The sequence below is a fragment of the Mauremys mutica genome, chromosome 6, assembly GCF_020497125.1.
Source record: "Mauremys mutica isolate MM-2020 ecotype Southern chromosome 6, ASM2049712v1, whole genome shotgun sequence".
Classification (NCBI taxonomy): Eukaryota; Metazoa; Chordata; order Testudines; family Geoemydidae; genus Mauremys; species Mauremys mutica.
The window spans coordinates 13613517-13634993 of NC_059077.1; positions in this window are offsets into that span (position 1 = coordinate 13613517).

Below are 21477 nucleotides of genomic sequence, written 5' to 3' on the forward strand. Positions count from 1 at the left end.
ACCCCTTTAATACTTGGCATCCCTATGGTGGATCAGACCCAAAGTCCATCTTGTCCCTGACACGGCCCAGAGCCTGTTGCTTAAGGTGTAAAACTCCCATTCTTGGCAGATGGGGAATAATCTGACTCCCTCCTCATCCTGCTCTCCAAATTTCTTATTTATTTTGATAAGCCTGGCTGTTCTTGATATCCAGGGAAGCATCCAGTCTCTTTCTGAATCTTGTTAAATTGCAGGAGATCCATTAAATGGGAACAATAAAATGTAATCTCTGATGAGCTGGGCAGGATTTACACTAGGGACTTACAGGTGAAAGGCTCTGCAGCTAATTAGCAATGCCCCAATGTATATGGTCCCCCCATAGACCCAAATATAACACAGATGAGAATGAGCCTTGCTGTCTTGAAAGATAAATGTATTAAATCAAATTCTGACCTTTTGCAATGCTGGACAAAAAGGCAAAATCTCCCCACACAGGCTGATCTCAAATACTCTTAGTTTGGCACACCCTGTTCTTAAAGAGACAGTTGTCATTAACCAAACTACAAAAGCTAAATATTAGAGTCAAAGCTTAAGGCCTGCTCCTGTATAGCACAGGCCACCAAGACCAGCATGCTAACCCAAATGAAATCAGAATATGACAACCACAGAGACTAGACTATTCATTGGAGCAGTGGAGAGAACCTAGTTCCACACCTATGTGAGTGCCCTAACCTCCAGGTCATAGAGTCAATCGCTCTGGCTTCATCAATATTTAATTACCGGTACTTGTAAAAAGTGGAACAGCTCAAACAGGAGCGATTGAAACAGACCTGCTCCTGAGTAGCCAATAGCCAGAGGCTTAAGATACTTGAACCCAGGTTTTTGACATCCCAGGTAAGTATCAAAATCAGGGATGTAAACCTGGGTTTTCCACATCCAAGGTGAGGTGAGTGCCGTAACTCCTACGCTATTGGATACTTTGGGCTCCCTAGCTAATATATATCTTTCATTAAACACATCAAAAGTTCAGCTTTGTCCCAATGTAGAATGAGAAAACTTTGGGAAGTTCCAAAAATATTTTGGACAGGAAATGAGTTTCTTGCCCAGTTCTAGTCACGTGTGAAGTTTAAACTCACACCTTTAGATCCACCACAGAGACTGCTCCTATTTCAGCTCTGGGAATAACTGGTTTTGGGGGAAAGCATGCTGTTACCCTCCATGTGCTTTCCATTCCATTCCTGGTTCTGGGACCAGATTGTGATCTAGTGATTAAGAACAGCAGTGTCAAATGTAGGAACATCCCTGTTAGGGCTGTGGGACTGAACTTGGGACCTAGGGATATAAAAAGCCTCTATACCAGGGGTCAGCAACCTTTGGCACGTGGCCCGTCAGGGAAATCCGCTGGCGGGCCAGGCCGGTTTGTTTACCTGCAGCATTGGCAGGTTCAGCCAATCGCAGCTCCCACTGGCCGCGGTTCGCCGTTCCAGGCCAAAGGGGGCTGCAGGAAGTGGCGTGGGCCAAGGGTTGTGCTGGCCGCCATTTCCCGCAGCCCCCATTGGCCTGGAACAGCGAATCATGGTCAGTGGGAGCTGCGATTGGCCGAACCTGCCAACGCTGCAGGTAAACAAACCAGCCTGGCCCGCCAGCGGATTTCCCTGACGGGCCGCTTGCCAAAAGTTACCAATCCCTGCTCTGTACTAATTGAGGTAAAGAACCAGCTCTCTTACAAACCAGTGGCAGAGTCATAAATAGGGCCCTACCAAATTCACAGTCCATTTTGGTCAATTTCACAGTCAGAGGATTTTAAAAATAGTAAATTTAATTTCAGCTATTTAAATCTGAAATTTCACAGGGATCCTGACCCAAACAGGAATTGTGGGGTGGTCGCATGGTTATTGTGCGGGGGAGCGGGTTGCAGTACTGCTACCCTTACTTCTGCAGCGCTACCTTCAGAACTGGGCAGCTGGAGAGCGGTGGCTGCTGACTGGGAGCCCAGCTCTGAAGGCAGAGCCGCTGCCAGCAGCAGTGCAGCAGTAAGGATGACATGGTGTGGTATTGCCAACTTTTACTTCTGCGCTGCTGCCTTCAGAGCTTGAAGTTTGTATGACATTGTATGTTTGTTTGCACTTTGTGTGCATTGCATTTTTCCACTCAATAAATTTATATTTTTGGAGAATCAAAATCTGTTAGCTTACAACAAATATTTAAGAATGCATAGCAGTAAGCAAGAAATCAAACAGTATTTATAAATGCACAGAGTTCATAGCCTCAGGAAAACCCTCAGTCATATTCATAAGTGTACTGCAAGCACCACATAACTCATACTGGCAGGCAAGGCCCTTGCCCCAACAGTATTTATAAACTTGCAACAGGCACAACAGAATAGATACTCATGGCAAAAAAACCAACAACCCATAATTTACATAACACAAGACAGACATTATCTCAAGACAGAACACTAATGTGGCTGACGGTGTAAACCAGTGGTTCTCAACCTATTTACCATTGTAGGCTGCAGCCAATACTACCTGTATGGCCCTGAGAATGTCACATGGGCTGCAGCTCTGTGCTGATTGGGCTGCAAGCAGCCTGCAGGCCTCAGGTTGAGAGCCACTGGTGTAAATGAACCTTTAAAGCTTCCTTCAAATGCATAGCTTCCCCCTGGGCTTTTGTAACAGCCCTGGTGTCTGACTGCTCAAATTTAGCAGCCTGATGCTCTATGTCCACCCTGGCGGCAGCTTTTCCCCCTTTGCCTAACATGTATTATGCAGTACACAATGTGTAGCTATAGCCATTGGGATATTTTTCTTGCCAAGATTTCATCTAGTGAGTAAACAACACCATCAACCCTTCAATCTAGCAAAAGCACATTCCACAATCATTCTGAGCCTTTAGTTGAATCTTTCCCTGACATTGTCAAGATGGCCAGTATATGGCTTCATGAGCCAGGGGAGCAAAGGATAGGCTGGGTTCCCAGAAATGCTATTGGCATTTCCATATCAGCCACAGCAACCCACTGATAAAATAATTTATCTGCATGCAGCTTTCTTAACAATCCTTTGTTATTAAAGACAGTGTCATGCATCTTCTCTGACCAATCAACATTGATGTTGATGAATCATCTCCAGTGATCCACTCGTGCCTGCATAGCCATGGAAAATTATCCCTTTCTGTTGATGTACTCAGTTGCAAGATGGGCTGGTGCCATAATGGGGGAAGTGTTCCATTTGTCACCCCACCACTGCAAATCCATCCACTATTTCTTGTACATTGCCCGGAGTCACAACCCTGTGTAGAAGGAGATGATTAATGGCCCTACCCACTTGAATGACAATGGCCCCAACTGTGGATTCTCCAACTCCAAAATGATTTCCCATTGACCCATAGCACTCTGGCATTACAAGTTTCCAGAGTGTGATTGCCACTTGCTTCTCCACTGTCATGGACCAATATACAAGCAGTCTGGCCTAGTAGTCAGAGCAGGCATCCAGGGTGGGGAACGAAGCCAAGGGTCATCACCAGAGTCAACTGCCAGTTACCAGAGCCAGGGGGCAAGCCAGAGTCAGAACCAGGAATTGAAACTGAAAGTCAGTGCTGAGGTCAAATACCAAATGCCAGAAGCAAGGGTCAAGCCAGGTCAAGGTCAGAAGTTGGAGCTAGGACTGGTCACTGAGGAGTGAAGGCGAGGTGTAAGGGCAGGAGGAGAGGCAAGGCTCAAGCACAGAGCATGAACATAGTGGGAGCAGCAGGAGTGAAGGCAGGAGCAAGGAGCAGAGTGGGAACCAGGAACAGGGTTGGGTGCAGGAGGCAGGCACAAACAGGATCCAGTGCAGCCACAACAGGAAACCACCTTGCTGCTCACACAAACTCCCGCTTCCTCCTCCTGGCTTAAATGGCATAGTTGAATCAATTGGTGAAGACAGGCAATCCTCCAATCAGAGTTTCTGTGGGTGGTCTCTTGGTTGGAGCTATAGCCCTAGCAGTTTCCCAGCTCAGCTGGTTTCAGTAGCTATTGGGTGGAACCTAGGATGTGGCAGCTCTCTAGGGACTCACAGGCCTTGGTTCACAGACCCAGGACATCACATCCTCATTCTAGTGTCCCTGCACTGGAGGGATGGGCCGAGCTCAGAACACAAATCCAGGAATGTGGTCTTTTGCATCCAGAAGTCCTGCAGCCATTGCTCATCAACCCAGATCTATACTGTGATGTAATATCACAAGTCACTGCTCGTTTCCACAGCCCAGAAGCAGCGCTCCACAAATGCTACTAGCAACCTGGAAATTTTTTTTTTTTTTGCTATGTCCTCAAAGATATCCTCATCACCCCCATTGCAATGACAGTTGTTGCGGTACTTCCTGAAGGTATGCAAGAACAGGAGAATCATGTCTCCTGTATTTGGAATGTTCATGAGTTCTGCGGGCTCCGTGCTTCTGGCAGAGATGGCAGAAACTGAAAAGCACTGTGCAGATTTGTGGGATTTTCAGAAAACAGCACAAAAATTATGGGATGTGGAATGTATTATGAGGTAGAGAAACTTGCATGCTGGGAACATCCCTGTGTGAATGGTTATTGTCCAACAAAACACTGTGAATATGACCCAAAAGGCATTTTACTGGACAATGGTACATGGCACACAGGGCTACCTACCTGTGGTGCAATGCTCTTTACATTGACACAAGCATTCGGGATTAGTATTTGCAGCACTGACGCAAGCAGATAAGTATTCATGCACCTGAGTGATATGCAAAGGTCTGCAGCTTTTCAACGACATAACTTGTGTCAGCCAAAGTTGTAGTGTAGACATGACCTACTTGACTTAAGTGATGTTAGGGAAGCTCTCTGATATTTTATCTGTGAGAGTTGCAAGGTAATTTCTCCACACCCAAAGGTTGCTAAGGCTTGTGAAACACCTAGAAACATTAACATCATTTATTGGAAGAGCTGGAATTATGTGAGAAAAGTATCTCTCTCATTACTCCCTCCCAATGGTGTGTAGGGTGACCAGATAGCAAGGGTGAAAAATCAGGACAGGGGGTGGAGGGGTAATAGGTGCCTATATAAGAAAAAGCTCGAAATATCGGGACTGTGCCTATAAAAATCAGGACATCTGGCCACCCTAATGGCGTGAAGGTTGGAACGTTTCAAGTTATTACAGGACTACCTGTGGCAGGGGCCAAAATCTCCTTATTCATGAGAGTTTGCAACATTATGTTAAACCAGCTCTTTTTAAAATGTATATAAATATTTTCCCAATATTTCACATGAACAATTTTGCTGAAGCTGCCCATAAGTTTATTATATGATTGCAAACTAGAGAAGAGGTAGTTTATGTGATCGCAGATGGGACGGAAACTGTCACACAGTGAAAAAACTGAGAACCCTTATCTAAGTCTTGATGCCCCTTCTCCTATTTATGTCTAAATAGATGTAATGTTACATACCTGAATACGTTTTTGCAGGATTGTACGCTCAAATTATAAAATCATGTCTTTCCCTTATTTATAAAGCACCATGCACATGTAAAGAACACTATATTAAAAGTATTATTATTAATAAATATTTTATTTGAATAATTGTATCATTATTATTGTGTGTATTTAGAAAACAAAGACTTACTTCACTGAAGTTCTGAAATATGAACCAGTTGGAGACTAACAATGTACAGTAAGCCCTAAGAAAAAGGTAATGAATTGTTGAATATCAAGGTATTAGACAAAACAGCCAGACATTATCTGTAAAAGGTGGCATCTATTAAAAGAAAGGCATAATGTAGCTAAAATAACTGAGTATATTTATTCACATTCCCAGTTCATACTGTAAAATTCTCGTGGATAAATTAATACAACCATCTTAAGATACGCAAATAACTTAATACTGAAGGCCTCATCTACACACCACAGTTGTACTGGATTAACTAAAGGTGTGACTTCAAACCTATTTTGTGAAACCAATGCAACTGTATGTGTGTAGACACTTTGAATCTATTTAAACAGTTTATTTTGATTCATCTGAAGTCAACAAGGAACAGGTTTATGCTAAGTCAAAATAAACCACTGTTAGCCATTCTGATTTCACTCTACACAGGGGGTTTCACCAGTTTACCTAAATCTCCTTTAATAAAGCAATACAAATTTGTGTGTAGATAGGGCCTATGGGACAATAGCTTCTTTTCTGAAATAATATTAGGCCTCAATATAGCAAATAATTATGCATATGTTTAACTTACATGCTGAAGTCAGTGGGACTACTCAAATACACAAAATTAAGCATATGCATCAATCTTGGCATGATCAGGGCTTTAGCTTGATTAATCTTTATCTCCTCTTTATTGCTTTTCTATTGCTCCCTTCAGTGACTTGGGTTTAATTAATAGTTACAATTAAGTCTATATGATAAAGAAATAGTTTGTGCTTCAGTCAGAAGGATCAGAATAAACCAATTTATGCTGTGATCAGTCAGTTATTGCAATACAGTCTGTTTCCATTTTAAAGCATGTAAAATACACTCTGATAATTAAGCATATGTCTGTATAGATTAGTCTAAATGAGATTTACCCCAATTTTCTATACCATCTGGGAGAGACTGGTAGTTGAGGTGGATGGAGAAGTGACCTTTGTGTACATAGTTTGTGAAGTGTTTAAAATTCTTTGTGGTGTTTCCTTTATATTATTAGTGGTGCAAAATGTTAGTTGCAGCTTTTGCATGTTCTGTTTATTTTTCAAACGACAGCAATTTCTGAGAATACATTGTAAACCTCGGCACAAGATCTGGAGACCATCAAATGAGAATTCAAAGACCCTCAAAAATATCATCATTGTTTGATTAATCTATTACAGCCCCAGCTACACGGAATTAGTTCTTCTATCTCCTATAAAGACTTCAAGTGATGGAGAATTTACCACTTCCCTTGGTAAGTTGTTCCAATGGTTAATTATCCTCACCATTAAAAATGTGAACTTTATTTCTGTTGGGAATTTATCTAGCTTCAGCATTCAACCATTGGATCATGTCTTTTTTTGTTAGATTCAAGAGGGGCACACTATCAGAAATCTCTTCCCCATGCAGCTACTTGTTGATCATGAACAAGTCATCTCTTAACCTTCCTTTGGATAAACTAAATAGATTAAGCTTCTTTAGTCTCTCACTCCAAGGTAAGTTTTCAAGACTTCAGGTCATTCTTGTACCTCTTTTCTGGATCTTTCTCAGTTTATCATCCTTTCTGAAGTGTGAACACTAAAACTGAACATAGTATTCTAGTAATGGTGCCTCTACCCTAATCCTATAAATTAGACATACATTCTTGAGTCCAAGATGTATGGCCTTGTATTTTGCTGTACTAAAATATGTTGTTTAAATGAGCCCAGTTTACTATGTAATCCAAAGACCTGACTGAGCCTTATAATTATCATTCCACCAAACTGTCATCTGCAAAAAATTTTCCAGATATAATTTTACATTTTGATAAAAGTATTTAATATTATTGGTCCAAAAAGAGCCATGGGTGGGACCCTAGTAGAAATACTCCCATTTCATGATGTTTTCCCCTTTACAATTACTCTTTGAGATCTATCAGTTAGACAGTTTTTTAATCCATGGCACTCATGCCGCAATAATAGCTGGTGCTCAAGACTATGTAGCATAGTTCCTCAGTTTTGTAGGATCAGTAAAACTTTTTGTTGTACACTGCAAATGGGTTCTTGTGGCTGCTTTTTATATCACCTCTTGAGATGGTGTCACAAGTGAAATATTTTTTACTGTTTTTATTTTGTTGCGGCTACAATGGCTGTGAGCAACATTCCACGCCTGCAGGCAATGTAACTGCATGGCGGTGTCTCTGAAAACCGGTGCTTCTTCAGGGCCTCATAGACAAACTGGGAAGATTAAATGAAGACAGCATGGCATTCAAAGTGGCTATTATGAATACAGCAGTGGGCAAGGGCTGCTTTTGATGGGCCAGCACTTACAGCTAGCAGATGAAGACAGACAAGATGGAATTAAAATCTTTAGATGCTTAAGATACTTTGGGGTGAATGCACAAAAGGAGTTAGGTGTGACACAGCCTAGAAAAAAATCACTGGAACAACAGTGTGATTCACAAAGCCTGAGTTAGATCCTGAGGCTCCCTATACAATGAATGGAGACAGATAGGCACCTTACTGTAATTCACAAAAGCCAGCATGCTAGCCGGCGCCTCATCTAAATTAGCCCATGGGAGATGCAATTACCCAGGTGGTGCTAAGCCCCACCCTTCTCTCAGAGATAGGCATCTAAATGCAGGGTGCAGGGAAGTGCCTGCCTAGGTTAGTTTAGTGGATCTCAGCCAGGAACCCTCTTTTTAGTTAGGTGCCTCCTAGCGGGGTGCCCTAACCCCTACACTCCAGAGTCATTCTCTTTCTGACCCTATGATTGTTCTGCTGTGGATAAATAGCCTGAGCACACGTACGGGATCAGGCCCTGTGTTTGATTGAGCTGGCTGAACGTATGTCTTCCCCTGGTTTGTGAAGCACTCTGGGGGTTAGGCAGGAGATAGGCATCTGGGCGCCACAGGGAAGTAGCAGTGTTCATGCCCAGAGGCAGAAACATAAGCATCCTGGGAATTTTTACCCTGAATAAGTTTAGGCACATATAGGGATTAGGCAGGAGTTTTGTGCATCACTATGGAGGCAAAACTGCAGCATAGGAGCCTAATATCGGGACACGGGTGCCTAACTCTTTTTGACAGGTTTCAGAGTAGCAGCCGTGTTAGTCTGTATCCGCAAAAAGAACAGGAGTACTTGTGGCACCTTAAAGACTAACAAATTTATTTTAGCATGAGCTTTCGTGAGCTACAGCTCACTTCTTCGGATGCATAGAATGGAACATACAGACAGGAGATATTTATACATACAGAGAACATGAAAAGGTGGAAGTATGCATAACAACAAGAAAAGTCTAATCAATTGAGATGAGCTATCATCAGCAGGAGGATTGATTAGACTTTTCCTGTTGTTATGCATACTTCCACCTTTTCATGTTCTCTGTATGTATAAATATCTCCTGTCTGTATGTTCCATTCTATGCATCCGAAGAAGTGAGCTGTAGCTCACGAAAGCTCATGCTAAAATAAATTTGTTAGTCTTTAAGGTGCCACAAGTACTCCTGTTCTTTTTACTCTTTTTGTGCTTTCAGCCCTTTGTGCCTAAAAGATATGTTATACATGAGAAGTGTATTTTCTAATTTGAAACTATAGACCCGTGCACAGCAGGATTATGCTAGTTAGCCTCTTCATGCAAATTTGGCACACTTGCAGACAGACTTATAAAAGATCATATCGTTTTAGGCACCAAAGATAATGAAGGCAGAACACATCTGCTGCAACAATCAGAGAGACAAGGTGGGTGAGGTAATGTCTTTTATTCAGGGGCAGCTCCAGGCACCAGTGCAGCAAGCGTGTGCCTGGGGTGGCAAGCCAGGGGTGGGGACGGCGTGCTGGTCGTCATGAGGGCGGCAGTCAGGCAGCCTTTGGCCGCGTTTCTGTGGGAGGTCCGCCAGTCCCGCAGCTTCAGCGGCAATTCGGGGGTGGGTACGCCGAAGGCGCGGGACTGGCAGATCACTCACAGAACCGCCGCCACATCCACATTACCGGAGGACCTCCCACAGAAATGCCGCCGAAGGCACCCTGACTGCTGTGCTTAGGGCGGCAAAAAACATAGAGCCACTCCTGCTTTTATGGGCCCAACTTCTGCTGGTGAGAGAGACAAGCTTGCCAGCCACACAGAGCTCTTCAGGACGGTCTGAGAAAGATACTCCCAGAGTCAGTTAAATGCAAGGTAGGGCAGACTGATAAGTAGTTAGCATATGCTCTAAGGGACCATTCAAGGCAGAGTGGCCCTTTAACACCTCTGCAGTCATAGGACAAAGAGGGGGTTAGTGGGTTACAGATTGTTAAGGGATAAATCCAGTGTCTCTGCTCAGTCCATGATTTTTAGTGTCTAGCAGAGTTATGAATTTAAGCTCTGAGGCTCGTCTTCCGCAAGTGCTGTACAGGTTTCCTTGGAGGATGAGGACAGATAGGTCAGATAGAGAGTGCTCACTTCGTGAAAAGTGTCCAATAAAAGATATTACCTCACACCACCTTGTCTCTCTAAAATCCTGGAAACAACACAGCTACAACTACATTGCATGCAGCAATCAGAGTTGGAACTAAATCAAGTCATTGATACATGCCACAGCAGCAAACAGTCTAAGGCTTTGGCTACACTTACACTTCAAAGCGCTGCCGCGGCAGCGCTTTGAAGCGCTAAGTGTAGTCAAAGCGCCAGCGTTGGGAGAAAGCTCTCCCAGCGCTGTCCGTACTCCACCTCCCTGTGGGGAATAACGGACAGCACTGGGAGCCGCGCTCCCAGCGCTGGGGCTTTGACCACACTGGCGCTTTGCAGCGCCGCAATTTGCAGCGCTGGAGAGGGTGTGTTTTCACACCCTGCTGCAGTGCTGCAAATTTGTAAGTGTAGCCAAGCCCAAAGAAACAGCCACAAATGTTGAAAGTGTTACAACTGTTGGAAGACGTACACTTCACACAAAACAAAGGGAAACACAGACCAAAAGAAGACGTAGAGGAATAGCTTCTAACGAAGAGCAAGCAATACTTGAGAACGACAAACGTCTAACATATGGTGCTGTGAGTGCTTATTGCAAAATAAATCATTTCCCCAACCACATGCAAAACAATGTAAATACTTTTTATAATGTAGACCAAGTGGGGAGTGACATTAAAATCTTTAGTGGAGTTTGTCTTCGTCATCATCCACGGGGTTGGGGGTTCTGAAGCATAAAGGGAAAAGTGGTTTGCACAAGTAAAAACTTCAAACCTTAGCAAGGCCCCAAGCTCAGCCATTCAGATGTCAGAATGATATTAGTTCTCCTTCTCGCATTCAGGATTACTGCACAATTATAGAAATAAGTCTGATGGTGGAGACCTCGTTTTTGGAGCAGAAGGACATGGAACATAAACCCGGCTCATTGTGTGTGCCATTTCTATGGTAACTGGATCTGAACTCAGCAGTGGTTTTGTCTGCTACAGCAAGCAGTGGGTGGGTGTCTGCTTTGCGAGGTTTGTAAGGTAACCTGTGGGCCTGGTGGGTGGTTCTGAAAACATCCTTAAAACTGAGCTGAGAGGTGCCTGTGCTTTTGCAGCAGGATGATTGGAGTTCTGACCCTTTTGGCTCTGGGGAGTAAGTAATCATCGTGCTCAGCATTATGACAATGCAAAGTCTTAATGAGCATCACATTTGGTACAACATTTTAAATTTGATGTCTATGACACCCCACTTTCCTCTGTCCTCCTCGGAGAAGAAAAAACAACACCACTACAAGTATCAGAGGGGTAGCCGTGTTTGCTGCTTTTACAGATCCAGACTAAGAGTCCTGTGGCACCTTATAGACAAACAGATGTATTGGAGCATGAGCTTTCGTGGGTGAATCCGACGAAGTGGGTATTCACCCACGAAAGCTCATGCTCCAATACGTCTGTTAGCCTATAAGGTGCCACACAACACCACTACAGAAGCTGGTTCTTGTAGTTCTGAAGAAAAGTAAAGTAAAACCAAAAGAATCATCTCCAGGGAACTGTCTTAATCGCTTCTACTATACCAATTTTGCGGGTCTCGAGTTTCATTCTGTCGTGTCTTTGAAGGTGGGAATATGCCTAGTATAAAATTACAACGCAAATCCCAGTAGCTGGAAGGGTGGTTGATGGTAGCTGCAATGCCGTAGTTGACAGCACTTTCTTAGGCTGTCTACACTTAAACTACTGCAGCCGCACCACTGTAGTGCTTTAGCGTAGACACTAAGGGCTTGGCTACACTTACAAATTTGCAGCGCTGCAGCAGGGTGTGAAAACACACCCTCTCCAGCGCTGCAAATTGCGGTGCTGCAAAGCGCCAGTGTGGTCAAAGCCCCAGCGCTGGGAGCGCGGCTCCCAGCGCTGTACGTTATTCCCCACAGGGAGGTGGAGTACGGAGAGCGCTGGGAGAGCTCTCTCCCAGAACTGGCGCTTTGACTACACTTAGCGCTTCAAAGCGCTACCGCGGCAGCGCTTTGAAGTGCTAAGCGTAGCCACAGCCATAGTGAAGGGTTCTCCCATCACTGTAGTTAATCCACCTCCCTGAGAGGCGGTAGCTAGGTTGACTGAGGCAGGAGCGCCGGAAGCACCCTAGAAGTGGGGGGGGGGTCCATTGGCACCTGGACCATGGCCCTGCCCCCACCCCGAGGCCCTGCCTATGCTCTGCCCCTCCCCTGAGACCCCACTCCCACTCCATCTCTTCCCCCCCACTTCTTCCTCAAGAACCTGCCCTCACTCCCCTTCTTTCCCCTGAGGCTCTGCCTCTTCCCCGAGCCCCGATGCTCGCTCCTCTCCACCCCTTCTACTTTGTTGCTGTCCTTAAGGCAGGTAAAAAGTGATGGGGCCAGCACATCCCTCAGCCCACACTGCTTCCCGCAGCCCCCATTGGCCTGGTGCGGCGAACTGCAGCCAGTGGGAGACGCGATCGGCTGAACCTGCGGACGCAGCAGATAAAGAAACCGGCCCAGCCCACCAGGGGCTTTCCCTGAACAAGCGGCGGACCGGCTTTGAGAACCACGGGTGTAGATTCACAGTCGATATAGTTAGGTCAACACAGTGTCAGTGTAGCCACTGCGTTGCTTACGTTGACTGTTATTGGCTTTCAAGACCCATCCCACAATGCCCCACACTGACAATACAATCGAAACAAGCTCTCCTGGTGCCAAGTGTGCACACACACAAGCAATTTAATAACTGCGGTGACTGTACACCAACATAAGTTAGAGTGACATAATTTTGTAGGATAGACATGGCCTGAAGAATTCTTCAGTCAACCTAGCACTTCTATACCAGTTTAACTATGTCAGATGTGTCAGTTTTTCACAGCCCGAGTGATGTAGCTGGGTCAGTTTAGCTCTTTAGCATAGACTTGGTCTTACCCGAGCTACTGAGCAGGTCCAAGAGCACTACCAGCAGATGTGGTGGTGCCTGTCTCTCCTTTTGCTCTGAACAGAGACTTGCCTGCTGATTCTTAACTTTCAGTTGTGCTGTTTCTTTTACTGGTAAACAGGTCTTGCAGAATCTGGAGAAGAGTGTGTGTAAATGCCCCAGGAAGCATGCATGATTAGAGCAAAACAACTGCTCATCAGCTAACCTCTGGAACTATCTAGGCACAATGAAGTGCTGTCAAATGCAGAAAGTGAACAAAATGAAAAGCCAAAAACTATTTTTCTCTCTAGTCTCTTCAAGTCATCATCTCAGAGTTTACCGGTGATAGTGGTGGGTACACTGTTTTCAGAGGATAGTGACTCAAAAAGTCTCTTTAAGATGCTCTGGTTTTTTTCCCTAAGTTCATCCAGGGCAAAAGCTCAGACATGCAGAAGACTCTCTAAGCACGTGCATATTGTGGTTATCAACAGGTATTTTGCAGTTGTTTAACTGTAGATAATGGTCCCCTGCTGCTAGATGAATTCAGAGGCAGAGCCAAGGTATTTTAAGCTCATCTCTGATCTGGAAATAAAGTTTAGTTGCTTGGAAAAACAACTGTTTGAAACAGTTTCTGTCTCATCCGTTTCTTCCCCAGCTCTACAATATCTTCAAAGGAGGCAGAAGACTGAACTGCCAGAAAGGTTTCAAAAATCATTTAAAATGTAATAAAGGTTATCAGAGTGGGGGAATCTTGCTATGCGCCCCCCCCTTTCCCCCACACACCTTTTTTATTGCCCTTTAATGAGCACGATGATAGAGTAGCAACTGGACATGGCTAACGAATCACGAGCTGTGACATACCTGATTAGAGTCACAGCTGGAACAGGCTCAGGGAAGCCATCATGCTGCTTATTTTCTCAAGACCATAAAAGGCATCACCTGAAAGGTTTCTGGGTGTTAAGTGACAGGAGCTGCAATACATAGCCATTGCCTGAGACAATACAAACCTGTGGATATGGAAGATCAGTGGAACTGGAGTCAACCCCTGTGGCAAAGGCCAGAGTTAGCCCTTCTCTAAAAGTAAAGATTTTTCTGGATTTAGTTTATTTATTTCTATAACTAATGTGGAATAGCTACAGCAAAAGAATACACTCACACATTTTGTTTATGCCAGGTTAAGACACTTATCTTGTGAATCATTGTGTCCACACAGCTCTGTGCTTTTTCAAACTAACCACACGGCATTCTGGGCAAATATCCCAGGGTGAAATATTCTGCCCCTAGGTTCTACGCACGCTGTAATTTTTCTCACAGCACATTGTGTGATCCTTACCAGAATCTACTGGAATTCTTGAATTTAGGTTTAAACTAAACAATGCCCATGATTCCTCTCCTAGCATCTTATAATTCATCTGTCTTTTGTAAGTAAAATCAAGTCCTTTGAAAAGGTCAGCTATCCCTCATTCATCCAAAGATTGTGGAAGAGGAAAGAGTTGTCCTGTATAAGGCAGAGAGGGGGCTGGAACAGCCTGGTATCCGATAGGCTCACGTGTGGCAAGGGGTCAGTGGATGTGTTTTATGTGAGTTGGAGAAGAGAAACGGTGTAAGCAACATGCTAGCATAGGCACCGGCTCTGTGGGTGCCGGGTACTTAGCACCCATCGGCAGTCAGTTCCCCCCCAGCGCTTCCCGCCTGCTGGTGGCCCCACCGATCAACTCCTCCCCCTCCCTCCCAGCACCTCCTGCTGGCCACAGATCAGCTGTTCCACAGCATGCAGGAGGCGCTGGGAGGGAGGGGGAGGAGCAGGGACAGGACGTGCTTGGGGGACGGGAGCGGAGAGAGGTGGGGCAGAGGTGGGGCAGGGCATTGGAGGAAGGGGTGAGTGAGTGCAAGGCAGGGCTAGGGCGGGAAGAGGAAAGGTGGAGGTGGGGGTTTGGGGGAAAGGGGTGGAGTGGAGTGGAAGCAGGGCCTGCGGCTGAGCTGGGGTTGAGCACCCCCTGGGACAATTGGAAGCTGGCACCTGTGCATACTAGGCATTTATTACATTCCCTAGAATCACAAGTTCAGACCCCAGTGTTTTGATTCAGTCCCTCATCCCCTCTGAAACAGATAATTGAGTGTTAGGCTTGAAAAATTTAAACCGAAAAAGATATTCCAACCAGCTCTAGTGAACACCACAAAGTTTATTCTGTGCGTCTCCTGTATAAGACTTTCTAAAAGGTGGCCATGTGTGCCTGTAAAACTTTATGGCACTCTCTGTATAGGCATTCGGCCAAGAACTTTCAGCCAAAGTCTTCTTTCTGATCATGCTTATGCAGCATCCTGTGTGCCAGTTATCCACCGGCTTCCTGCCCTTCACCCATGAGTGGCGCCAGTGTTTCTGGAGCCCTAGGCAGAATTCAGGGGGTGGCATTTTGTGCGCTCCCCAGGGGACGCGCGGGAGCTTCCGGTTCCGCTCCCGTTGCGCCGCCGAAGAAGGACCCTCCGCCGAAATGCCGCAGGCGACAGCAGCAGTCATTGAGCTGGCTCAATTGCCTGTCGCTGTTTTCCGTGGCACGTCGGCAGAAGGTCCTTCTTCAGCGGCGCGACGGGAGCAGAACCGGAAGTTCCCGTGTGCCCCGTGGGGAGCGCACAAAATGCCGCCCCCCGAATCCTGGCGCCCTAGGCGACCGCCTAGGGTCACCTAATGGAAGCGCCGGCCCTGCCTTCACCCCACAGCTGCCTGCATTTCAGTAGTGCTGTACATACAGTTGATGAGCATAGAATTCTTTGCTTTACATAGATCTTTAATTTTTCCACCAACCCAAGGCCATATTAGGGGTGCCCGACTGTGAGAGCGCTGAAGTGAATGGGCTCCAGACCTTTCTCTCCTTCAGCTAGGCACACACCAGAATGCTGCCATTTGTGGTCCTGGAGTGGAAGGGAGTAGCTAGCATTGCCACTGATTACAACACCCAGAACGTTTGAGTCCCGGTAGCAGGGGGTGGGGCGGAGCGGATTATCCCTCTAGTCTTTAGCCCCTCTGCATAAAGAGTCAGGATTTAAATAAAAACAGCAGTGTTTGTTAGATAAAGAAATTATATGCTCTAGTGTCCGCCTGTTAATAGCTTTAATCTTATATCCAACTACCAGCTCTGTAAATGCGATTAAGGAGGATTAAACCTCACTTAAGGCTTAATCACTTGTCTGTTCTTAACTAGCCGTATATTTCTCCCTGTGCAAGGAAATCTGACCGAAAATATTTCACACGCACAAAATGTCAAGCGAGTAAAGAACAGTTCAGTGAAATGAAGCAATAGCTGGAGAGCCAGCCACGATAGAAAAGAGTTGACTATTTAAATAACTGCCGTTATGAGGAGTTCTAGGAGGGGTGCCAAGTTAGTCCCTTTTTAACTTGACCATTGAAACCAGCTAAACTTTTTCTAGCACACCAGTTTTCTAAGAGTTGTCGCATATGCTTCCTCTCTCTCTCTCATTGGGCTATTCCATAGAATCATAGGGTTAGAAGGGACTGCAAGGGTCATCTAGTCTAACACCACCACCACCGCCACCAAGATGCAGGATTTGTTGTGTCTAAACCATCCAAGCCAGATGGCTATCCAGCCTCTTTTTTGAAAGCCTCCAGTGAAGGAACTTCCACAACCTCCCTAGGCGTCTGTTTCATTGTCCTACTGTTCTTACAGCTAGGAAGTTTTTCCTGAGATTTAATCTAAATCTGCTGTGCTGCAGTTTGAACTCATTGTCTCTTGTCCTGCCCTCTCCGGCAAGAGAGAACAACTTTTCTCCATCTTTTTTATGGCAGCCTTTCAAGTATCTTCAGCCCGCTATCGTGTCCCCACTTAATCTCCCTTTTTCTAAACTAAACATACCCAGTTCCTTCAGCCTTTGCTCATATGCCTTCCATTCCATTCCATCCCTTTGATCATCTTTGTCACTCGCCTCTGGATCCTTTCCAGTTTCTCTACATCCTTTTCTATACATTGGTGACCAAAACTGGACACAGTACTCCAGCTGAGGCCTAACCAGCACTGAGCAGAGCAGTACTATCACCTCCCATGACATATGTGCTATGCCTCTGTTAATGCAACCTAAAATAGCATTTGCTTTTTTTTGCAACAGCATCGCATTGTTGACCTGTGTTGAGGTTGTAATCCACCACAGCTCCCAGATCCTTCTCAGCAGTCTCTGTGATTCCAATTAAGTCATAATTTTCTTCATATAACATGATTTCCAGTTCATGCTGCTTGTTTCCCATACTCCTTGCATTTGTATACGGCATCAAAGGTATTTTGCAGACTGCCTTCTTGCTTTTCTTCTTGCCTTTTTAATGCAGTTTTGATTTCTAGCCCCTTCCCCTTGTCTTCATTATTTGACCCTAGATGTACATTGGCCAGATTTTTGTCACCACCCCCCATAGAACCTAGTCTAAAGCTTTCTATTTCAGGTTAGCCAGACAATGTCCAAAGATACTCTTCGCAGTATTTGATAGATGGAGCCCATCCCAGCATAGTAATCCTCTTTCCTGGAACATCACCTTGTTGTCAAAGAAGCCAAAGCTCTCTAGCCGACATCACCTGCAGTCACCCATTTACTTCCATTACTTCCAAACAGGAGCTGCCCCAGGTAAGTGCTCTGCACCTCCTCCTGCCTGCCCCAGCCCTGAGCCTCCTTCTGCACCCCCACCCTGAGCGCCCTCCCAGATCCCACACCCTAACTCCCTCCCAAACTCTGCACCCCCAGCCCTGAGCCCTAGGGGTAAGCCAGGGGCACCTCCCCACCACAGTACAGTACAGTATATAATGCCTTTGTCTGCCTGAAAAAAATTTCCTTGGAACCTAACCCCCCGAATTTACATTAAATCTTATGGGAAAATGGGATTCATTTAACATTGTTTCACTTAAAGTTGCATTTTTCAGGAACATAACTACAACATGAAGAACATTTTATTTCATTTGGAGGAAGCTATACCCGCAAAAAGCTTTTTAAGCCAGTATAACTGTGTTTACACTAGGAGGGTTTGCTGGCACAGTTCTACAGGTATAGCTATACTGGCAAACTTTTCCTAGTATGGAACAAAAAAGGCACAATTTGCTCTGGTTCAGGAAAAGCTCCACCAGGGCAAACTGCAACTTTCCCGGTCTACACTTGGGGTTGGCACTGGTGTAGCTACTGCCAAAGGCTAATTGCTGCATAAGACAAAGCCTGAGATTCAACAACCTCCATTCTTTGATTAGGCCATGGAGGGAGCTCACAATCCACATTGCTGAGACTTCAGTCAGAACCAGGAATGACAAATCTTCAACATTCCTGACATAGCTAAATACAAACAAGGGAGGAAAAACCCACCCATCCCTTTAAAAAAAAAACAAAATTACAAAACAGTTTGGGTCTATTTTGTCCATCATAAGAAGCAGAAAAGGGCACAAGCTCTTTTTATTTTCTTTTTTCCCTCTGGTTTGGCCAACTTGAACGTGACAGAGGTGACTGAATGCCATCACTGTACTTCTATCCCCTGCAAGATCACCAGAGCTGCCAGGAGGCCTAGTCAGCCCTTAGCTAGGGCTGCTCTGACTTATGCCAGCTAGTACAAGCTTTCATGGGGCCAGGAGACTAGTCAGGGATTGGTGGAATGCACCGTCCCTCTGTCCGGGTCCCCTCCCTGGACCTGGCCCGGCACCCCTGCCACTAACCATATGTGAGCTGGAGGGGGTGGCTATAGCAGCTAAGCATTTTCCCTCCCACACACACCATGGAAGGGAACTAGGCAGCTCTATGGGGCAAAAAGAACAGGAGAACTTGTGGCACCTTAGAGACTAACAAATTTATTTGAGCATAAGCTTTTGTGGGCTACAGCCCACTTCATCGGATGCACAGAATGGCTCTAGCATGTGTCAGGACCTGGCCTCCAGGCTCACTCCATGTGCAGCTTCCAAATCCTTCTGCCTCATTCCTTCCATTTCCCTGGTCTCCTTTCCTGACTCTCTCCTCCCTCAGAGTTTCTACCTCCCAATTAGCGAACTCTTTAAGCACAACCATTGCCCTGTCCTTGAATAGCTATCTAATCTAACAGCACGCCCAGGAGTGGTTTACACTAATTAGAAAATAATAGGTCCCAGATTTTTGGCTACAGAAACTGTAGATGGACAGTAAGATTAAATAGTGTCAAAGACATGAGACGGTTCCCCTTTAGTTAGCCTCCCAGACTGGAGCTAGCCATGAGGCACAACGTTCTGATCTTCTCCAGAGTTTGGGAGCATTCAGACCGGTGCACAGAGGTGTGCATGAGCACAGACAGATGTCCTAGCAGAGCCAGTCACTACGCACAGGCAGACCTTCATGTAGCAGAAGGGAGAGCATTCTTACCTACTCTGGGGCTAGATTTCAATGAGCAAGGGATGTTGCATGAGCTGCGCTAACCCAGACATAGCCACAGGAGGCATTATGCCATGGACACACTCGCTGAGCCGCAATTCCTCCTCTGTTTCCTCTTTGCTCCTGGGGTGATTTTCTGCTTCCAGATACCAACATTAAATTACTATCCCCCATTGGGTGGCTCCCATACTCTGACTTAACCTCATTTACTTGCTGGCCAAGGCTCCACCCTTTCCCCACCCCACCTGCTCAGGGGTGGGGTAAATCAGTGAATAGTTCCAATTACTCATATGCCCCAGGTCCTGGTTTCCATTACAGAGTTATATCGGGGGTGCCTCCTTTGATCAGGCCCATAATCAGAGTCAGAATCTAGCCCCAAGAGAGGGCTCAAAGATGAATTCGTTCGGGAAGTAGGATACTGCTTAATGTAGAGGAGGCAGATCTGAGCCATTAATGTTTATAAAGCTCTTTGAAGAACTAAGCACTTTGGGTCAGAGACTGTCTTTTGTTCTGTGTTTGTACAACACCTAGCGCAACGGGGTCCTGGTCCATGCCTGTGGCTCCGAAGTGCCATCACAATACCAACGATTAACAACTCGAACCTTTGTGCTAGGTAGTATTTTAAAAAAGACTTGTGTTGATCAGTAGAACCACCGTAAAAATAAATGTGTTACACTTTTTAAATTATGGAACAGGAAAAAAACCCAATGTAAATGTCCATCTGAGCTTCAACACCAAGTGTCAGCTTGAAGCATTTTGAAGAGGCCAAGCTATTAAATCCACAAATCAGGGTCTGAAATAAGAGTATAGGTTTGGGTTCTATTAGTACCACTCCCCACAGTGAGATTTACAATATCCAATGTTAAAGGTTAATGCAATTTTTTCTTTTAATCAGCCAGGATAAGAGGTTTCTAAATTTAAACTGTTAAAATTGTCACCATTTAAAATAATGTTCCAATGAAAGGTGGTGAAAAAATAAATCTATTCTGAATGGCAGAAAGAGAAAAATAGAGTAATCACTTATCCAAATCATAATTTCATTCATCGTTATTAGATGGCTTTAGATTGCTTGCTCACTCAAGATTAGGGACTTGAAATAAAGGACTGAAATCCTCTTTAGAATCCCGAATTGCTAAATCCTTGGCTATTTCTCCATGATCATGCTTTGTTTCTGATCCATCTCTATGTTCAGGACTTAATCTCAATTTATTTGCAAATGAATTCTTCTTTTCTCTTAAACACGATCTCCTACTTTCTAGTAACAGACATTCCTTTAATTTAAAAACAAAACAAAAATATCTCCAAGGCAAACACTTATGCACACATCATTTTTACTCACTTGAGTAGCCTCGTGGTATCTTGACGGTCTACTCCCAGGAGTAAAGTTATTCAGGTGCATAGGTCTTTACCGATTTGATTCCATAAATCTGTGGTTTTCTAACTGTGGTTCGCAACCCAGTACTGGGTCGCAGAATGTAAGGCACTGGGTTGTGGCAGCTCTGGTCAACACCACAGACCGGACCGTTAAAAGTGCTGTGCCCCGGAAGTGGCCAGCAGCAGGTCCAGTTCCTAGGCAGGGGGGCCACGGGGCTCCACGCGCTGCCCCCACCCTGAGCATCAGCTCCACATTCCCATTGGCTGGGAACTGGCCAATGGGAGCTGAGGGGGGAGGGTTGCCTGTGGGCGAGATCTGCGTGGAGCCGCTTGCAGGCCTCTGCCTAGGAGACGGACCTGCTGCTGGCTACTTCCAGGGCACAGCATGGTCCATGGTGCCAAGACAGGCAGGAAGTCTGCCTCTGCACCCTCACTGCACCGCTGCCCAAGGTAAGCCTTTGCCCCAATCCCTGCCCCAGCCCTGAGTGCCCCCAAACCCAGAGCCCCCTCCCACACCCCAAACCTCTCATCCCCAGCTCCGTTGGGTCGCAGGAATCAACAATTTTCTTCAGCTGGGTTGCCAGAAAAAAAGTTTGAAAACCACTGCCATAAATGATATGACTCTTGCACGTTCTCCATTCATTTCAGCTGTGTTCTCAACAACGGTACATACAAAACAATCTGGGAGGGACTAGGATGGGAAAATCATTAAGCACATTTTTCATGCTTTGCTGAACTGGCTCCCTAGGTTCTGATCCTGAATGGAAAGGTTTCTGTTGACTTC